This window comes from Bidens hawaiensis, unplaced genomic scaffold, assembly GCF_021521415.1.
Source record: "Bidens hawaiensis isolate Kalapana, Puna unplaced genomic scaffold, B.hawaiensis_p1.1 tig00004525_1, whole genome shotgun sequence".
In the NCBI taxonomy this organism is placed as follows: Eukaryota; Viridiplantae; Streptophyta; class Magnoliopsida; order Asterales; family Asteraceae; genus Bidens; species Bidens hawaiensis.
In genome coordinates, this window is record NW_027491273.1 from 1,987,171 (window position 1) to 1,995,253 (window position 8,083).

At 31.5% G+C, this 8,083-nt stretch overlaps 1 pseudogene across 1 annotated transcript; it reads right to left on the reverse strand.

Moving 5' to 3' along the window:
- Window positions 1-856: 856 nt before the first annotated feature.
- On the reverse strand, window positions 857-6,168 carry LOC143626838 (putative HVA22-like protein g; annotated as a pseudogene). The gene is made up of 6 exons (XR_013152498.1): window positions 6,135-6,168; window positions 5,929-6,027; window positions 3,433-3,489; window positions 3,283-3,347; window positions 3,011-3,208; window positions 857-1,174 (listed from the first exon to the last, which is right to left on the reverse strand). The product of XR_013152498.1 is annotated as a putative HVA22-like protein g (transcript).
- Between the last annotated feature and the right edge of the window lie 1,915 nt (window positions 6,169-8,083).

An 8,083-nucleotide genomic window follows, 5' to 3' on the forward strand; every position in this document is an offset into this window, starting at 1 on the left:
TCAACACGATCTCTTGAAGATATGTTATAACCATTCATGGAAGCAAAATCGAGTGAGATAATAAAGTGTAAATCTATTATAAGTTATATTGTCAGCTGTCATATTGTCAATATGAATTATTAATTACCTGAATTCGATCAATTTGTATATATATTTAATAGCTTTAATAAACAAATATCTTTATAATTCTTGAAGAAATACAGATTATGCTAAAGGCACAAGATATGCCAATTGTTAGCTTTACTCAAAACACATCGCAATTTTCAAATTCGAACATTTTTTCTTATAAAATCTTCATCTCATCTCTAAGTTTCACTTATAAAATCTTCCTCTATAGTTTATCAATTTCTTCTTAACCATGGCTACCACCACCACCTCCTCCATCATCAACCGACGGAATGCCACCGCCAAGTCCTACCGTCATGCCTCCTTCACTATCACCACCACCACCACATCATTGTCGTCATTTTCATCATCATCGTCACCAACTAATGATACTTCCTCAGATTTTAAGCTCGTCCCCATTGAGCCTACTTCTTACACCTCCCTCCAAGACATCCTACCGACGCCCACAAGTGACATCATGTCCCCAAAATCTCCCTACCCCATCGCCAATTCAGGGTACAAAATTCTGATTAGAGACCCCCTTGTGAAATACGCAACATGGACTTATCTTAAACCCATGTCCACCTCCCCTGTACCCAATGGGCCCACACTCTTTCGTCGCATGTGGGCCCAATTCTCTTGACACTCTCTATCTCATAACCACTCTCTTCGATTGTGTTGTCTCTCACATAGAGAGATAACATAATCGTAACCAATTTGTATAAACAAAAAAAATATTTTGAACTTTTGGTTGAATAAAAAAGTTTCCTATATTCTTTGTTTCTTTACATTTTGTACAACTTAGTTTCTATTCAACTAATCAAGTTCCCCGGGATCGTCTGAATCTAAACCAACCCGTTTCTCGGGAAATAGATCGATTTGGTGACGGTGGAAGGTGGAGATCCTCTACGTATACAGCACGGTCATTGAGGCGGCGAGTGGTGTTTGGTAATGGCGGGGCGGTGGGCGCCCACGAGTCTTCTGTGGGCTCTGATCGGAAAAAAGATGTTGCATTGACCGGTGGTGGTGGCAGACGTCCGTCACCAGAGTTTTGATGGCTATGTAGAAGCTGCACAATAGACAAAATGGTATGAAGTTTTTATACTTTGTTCTAGCATTGATAGATAATGTTGCAAAATATGCATAGATGAAATAATAGTTGTGATTTTATGCAAGTTAAGCAAATAGTAATGTAGTTTGTTTTAAATTTTAATTTAATCGATTATTCTATTACTTAATGTTATTATCATAATTTATTGGTTTTGTTATTAAAGTTAAGTTGATTTGGTTAAACATTGTAATTTGTAAGTGTTGGATTTTCAGGGTGGATTAAAACTAAGTTGAATAAAAAGAATTTAATTATACTTTTCTGTTCAAATAAAATATTACCAATTAGTTTAATATTTAAATTTAAAAAAGAATAAGTGAAAACTAAATCGTTATTTGTAAAATTTATAACAACTTTCTTTTGACACCTAAGTACGTAACACTTAATTTTTGAATTTTGAAAATAGAAAATGTATACTATAAATAATATATGCATTTAATATTTTTAATAATAACTTACGTTCGTAACTTAAAAATACAAAAAATAAAAATAAACACACACTGATTTTTCCCATCATTCATATATAAAGTTTATTAAAAATGTAGTTGAATTAGAAATAAAGATTTTTTAGTATCGTACCCCATATCGAATATTGATACCATGACAAACCAAACCGATACGACCAAACATTGGTACCAATATCGATATTATCACAAGCGGCATTGGTTTTTTATTATTTTTTATAGATGTAAAACATGCATCGATATAATTTTGAGAACATGACTGCTTTATTTTTTGGGTCGCAATAAACATATCACGACTTTAAATTTTATTGGTTGCAAATAAACCTTTTTTATTTTTACCTCATGAATTTTTTTTACTTAACCAAATCATTGCCAGCCCAAACAACAAAAATACTCGGTACCGATATTCATTTTTATGGTTTTTGAAATAATGTGTAAAATACCGAGTACGGTACCATTGACGTATTGAACCGACACTGATCAAGCATCGGTACCGGTGTCAATATTATTGGAACTGATATCAGCATTAGTTTTTTTATGATTTTCGGTCGATGTAAAACACATGTTGATAACTATTTGGACATGTAACAGTTTTATTTTTGGTTACGCAACACAACTTTTATGTAACCAAACAATTACAAATTAACTTCATTTTTTTGGTAATACGCGCAATTTTTTTTATCAAATAGAATGTTCAAACAACATTGGTACTAGTACCAGTGATCATTTTTATAACTTTTGATTTCGACACAAGCCATTTTCTATTCTTTGTCACCACCGGTATCATACTATAACGTAACTTTGAAACTCACAACTTGATATTTCTAACTTGAGTGAACTGCGGTTTTCGTCCGTATGGTTTATTCAAATTTGTAATTTTAGTCCAATAGTTTCAAATTTGCAATTTCCGTTCTTATAGTTTCATTTCACTTGCAATAAAACCCAAATTCACTAATCCCGTTAGCAGTTTTGCCCTTTTTTTCCTTGAAATACACCCCGGCCCCTCACATGAGGGGGCTTTATTTGGGAAAAAAAAAGGATAAAACTGCCCTCACGTGAAGGATACGCTGATGTGTCTAACGATCAGACTTAACGGGATTAGTGAATTCGGGTTTTATTGCAAGTTAAATGAAACCACAGGGATGAAAATCATTAATTTGAAACTATTTGACTAAAACTGCATATTTAGATAAACCATAAGAACGAAAACCACAGTTTACTCCTCTAACTTGATACTAGTGTAACTTTTATTCCACTAGTTTAATTTTTAAACATAACTAAAAAAATCTATAAAAAGAAGTGTTCTCAAAAGGAAGGGTAAAAGATGACAAACCTCAGGTCTCGAAGGCTTAGAGACCAAATACTCAAAAATTTCAAAGAACTTTGTTTGACCCAATTCTGTAGAGTTCTGCCAATAATAAATTGCCACGTCCCATGCTTTAGCCCTCATTTCCTTTAAACTCCTTTCTATTTCTGTCTCATGGTTTTCTATAAAAGGCCTCAACATTGCTTCATATACATACCAGGTCCCCTACACACAACTTTCCTTTATTAGTACACCTTTTAATGCAAAAAGTACAACCACCCAATTTGATGCTCTTATACCTTAGTTTTAGGATACCATAAATAGATAATAAGAGCTAGGCTTCATCTCACCATACAATGGCACCCTACAAAAATCTCATACAATTCGGTTATTTTTCGCGATCCAGTGCAGTTTTGAAATTTATGTTTTGAAAATTTAAGAAATTGTACCATGAGATGAACATATCACCGATTCTTTCAAAAACAGTGAGTATTGCAACAATCACCCTGAAAGAAAATAAAACCATTTATTCTACAGTCTACACGTAACCAGCAACACGCATTATGATCAAATTTTTAAGTAATCTTTAAACACGTTACGTGAAAGTTGCAAACTTTATGCGAAAAATTATAAATATAGTTGAAAAAATGGATTTCTTGTGAAATAAGCAATAATACAGAATTGAAGATTGCTATATGTTGCTAAAGTTAGAAGACACAATAAAGAAGTTAATAGAATCAAACAAGTTCCATGTGAGTGTCATTCATGATTATCACTCAAAACATCACCCAAGAGCATGACTCAAGTGGGCCCCTTTTGTTACTTAAGTAAAAGCAAATGCATACATATCCTTTGTTACGAAAATTAAGGTTCGGTTAACCGTTAGACACGTCATATAAAATAAAATAGTTAATGTCATAAAATGATAAAATAGCTAAACAACTTTCTCAAATGTTTCATCTTGGTCAATCTATTAATTAAATTGACAAACTAGTATGTAACTTAGAATATTTTTCAACTTTGGCCATTTTAATTCCTATGATAAATTATATTTTGAAGTTGTTAGAAACTTAGAAAGTTATAAGAAACAAAAATTAATAGCTAGAATTGTACATTTAATATTTGACATTTCTTTTGGATAAATTTGATATCGAGTTTCGGGTATTGCGTATTTCAACGTGTAAATTTTAGCCCCCTAAAAGTACAAATGAGGCCCCGATAGACGATAGACAGTCACGAGACATACGTAAATTCGACTATTAATAACTAATCGAGTACGAGAAGTCATAAAACTAATTATAAAATATGATTTTATAATCAACTACAACACTATAAATATTAAATACCAACACAATTCATAGTGTATTCAGTATTAAATATTTATCAAAATGATAACAAATTTAAAAGTATAATAACATATACACTGTCCAATGGTTACATAACATTTCAATACATTAGTCCTATTAGGCTGAGGGGTGTGGGGCTTCAACGGGGGCGCTAGAGCCCCTCCACTCGCGTCCCCAGGCGCTAACACCACACCACCGGGACGCTAACGGGGCGCTAACGCGAAAAACAATGCAGGCGTGAGCTGGTTAGCGGGAGAAGAGAGAGAGGAGCACACCTTTTGAGGTATTTTGGACCGTTGGGAGCCGAAAAAAACAAAAAAAAATATATTTTCTATATAGGTTTACGGAAAAGAGCCGTTGAGCTCATATTAAATTAAAAAAAAATATTTTCTTAAACTATAAATATATACCTTTATAAAATATACTTCATTTCACAATTATACACCTTTCCTCCTAAAATCCTCTCAAAACTAACACAAAAAAATGTCGTTGTTTGAATATATTTATAAAAAAATAAAAAATAAAAAATAAAAATTTCGCTGGAGCCCCTGCTGGAGCCCCTCCACACCAGGGGCCAGGGCTCCAACGGGGGCTCCAACAACCCCCTTATCCAGTTTCTCTCTCTACCACACGTCATAATATTATTAGTTTGAGCCCCCACTAAAGCCCCCATTAAAGCCCCCCACACCCCTCAGCCTTAGAAAAATATTATTCTTAAAGAAATTGAGGAAACTATTGGTTGATTATGACATGAACAAGCAACCCAAACCCAATCATGTCTCTATCAATCATTAAAACAAAAGGTAGCTTGCAAACCTTCTGTCTCTAATCATGAATGTTTTCAAACCCAATTACCTATTTATCCCACAATTTTGACCTTCTTCAACTATAAACCAAGTAGTTGACCAAACACCCAGTTAAGTCTAACTCCCAATAATTGAACTTCAACTTATATATAATAATTAATAAGAGGTAACAAGTAACTTAGTAAGGATGCCCATTTTTACCCGAAACCCATCTCAAATTCATGTTTATGTACCCAAAAACCGAACCTGGCTAATCCGAACTTTAAAAGGGTCAGTTATCAGATCATTTTTTCTTAGCACAAAACCCGAACAACCCAACCCGATAAACCTAAAAACCCAAAGATTTATTGTCTTTTTTATAGATATGTTTTGGTTTAGAGTCTTTGATACTTGGAATATTAAGTTTTCGGATTATAGTTCGTTTTGTGACTTTTGAATATTATCGTATCATATTGTCAAATTATGTTTAAATTTTGATCATAACTTTTTAGTAGCATGATGAATTTTAATGATATATTGTGAAAAAAAAAAATCATATTTTTTTTTCATTTCCAAAAATCAAACAACCTGTCAGTTATTGGGTCACGTTTTCCTCGCCTAAAACCCGAACATCCCGAACCGAAAAACTCGAAACTCCTAAACCCAAAAATCAAACAACCAAACCCGATCAATCAATCAAACTAAAAATGGGTCGTTATTGGGTTAGTTTTCAGTTTTCCCAACCTAACCCGAACAACCCGACCAAAAAAACCCAAACAACACCCGTAGTAAAAACTAAAAAGTAAAAACTCACCGATATTGACACCAGAATCTCAATTCACCATTTTCAACACCATGTTTCTCCAAAGTCTTAAAACACTCAAAAGCCGGATAAGCATATCCAAGAATTAACCTGCACCCATATCCAAACAAGGTGTAATCATATACAAAACTAACAAATTTCACAAATCCCTGTATCCAAACACCAGTTTCCACTAAACCAAAATCAAATTCACTTACATAAGACTGTTTGTAATGAGCTCACCCAACATCTTCTTCTAGTTAATGAAAACTGATACCAATTTAACCTGATTGGATTCAAGTGTTACTTCAGTTACACAAAAGGTGTAAAGATTGATGCAGTCAACAAAGAATAATTCTTTTTTAAATTAAAAGTTGTTACATAAAGCATTCAAATCGAACCGAACCGAATCGAATTACAATGAACATGTTAGTTACCTTTGTGTAGCAGATGAAGATCCAAGAATATGAAGATATTATTAGTATGATGAACTTGAATAATAATAATAATAATAATAATAATAATAATAATAATAATGAGAATTGATGAAGAAGAATGTGGTTAATATAATATAAGTAGTAGTAACATGTGTGAGTATTTATAAAAGAGAAAAAAAGCGGTTGGGAAGTGGGGTTTACTTGCCTCCAACGCATCCTTACTTCTTATTATTAGATAACTTTTTTCATAAATTGTTTGGATGCTCATTTGGAAATTCATATTTTTAGTTTTTATTTATGTATTAAAACCTAAAACGGAATAATAAGATTCTATCAAAAGCTCTAGAACGTCGGTTTGAAATTTGAAAATATGCTCAATGACACTAAGTGTTTTTTAACGGATGTTCATTGAGAGAAAAATAGTTGAAATGTTGGGCCGTCGACAGAGATTTTATAAGATGGTGTATATTATTATCGACTAATATACAAAATATGAGATTATTTATTCCAATTTGCCTAAATTGTTTGGATGCTTATTTGGTTTTCATATATTTAGTTTTTATTTATATATTAAAAACCATAAAACGAAATAATAAGTTTCTATGCGGTGCGTATAAACAATCAAAATGGTGAGAGAAAGAAAGAAAAAGTATGAAAATTTTGCAATGTTATTGTGTAATAGTATATCATATTCAAGGCATTATAAATGAGTTATGTGGTTCTTACTTTTAATATATTATTGTTTCTGATATAGACGTTTTACTTTTTCGAAATGGAATATAAACGAATAATATTAAGTTAATATCTTGTTAATATACACATTATTAGATAATATTATGTTTTAATATAATAATAACATGGTTTATAATATATTGTAGTATTCAATCACTTTATTCTACTCTTTCCAAGATAATTTTTCAAAGTTCTATAATTAGATCATTTTTTTATATAGGAAATCAAATAATTTCCTTGTACGAAACTGGTTTAACTAGTTACAAGCAAAAAATTCCTTTTCTGTTTAATATAACGTTTAATCACTTATTTTTATTATCTTAAATATTCTAAACATCATAGTTTATGTATAGTCTATAGATGCTTATAGTGATATAAAAACATAAAAACTCTGTTATAACTTATAAATTAAAAACTTAAGTTCCAAAATGCCTATAGCGTCCGGAATCTTTACATCCTTTATGGGTGGGTTCCTTTTTTTTTTTCATCTTGGATTCTTGGAATACATATTTATCTATAACTTATTAATTTATTATTATATACGCCTCTAGCCTAGTGATATTAAGATAATGGATAATGATATATTGATATTGCTTATTATGAAATTGAGGTTCGAGTTGTAAAATGCGCATTGATACAGATTTACAAGTATAATTAGTGATAGTGTTCGAGTTACTATTTCAAAAAAAGATATAAGTACTTTAAATTTAATATACTCTGTTAATTTTGATCTTCTTGCTAAAACAATATATGTTTAGCAATAGGCAATAATAAAAGGGTTCTCCCATCATTTAACTTACCTAATAAAAGTCGAACTAATTTATTAATTGCCTGATAAATATAGTTCCTTTGATGTTACATTTCGTACAACTAATTAAATATGTCTCCCAAGTCCCAACCAATTATAATGTTTTTTTTATTTTCAAACACAGCGGACATGCTTATATCTAGTCTCATAATAATGTTACATTATAAAAAAGGCCCACTAATAAAAAGTA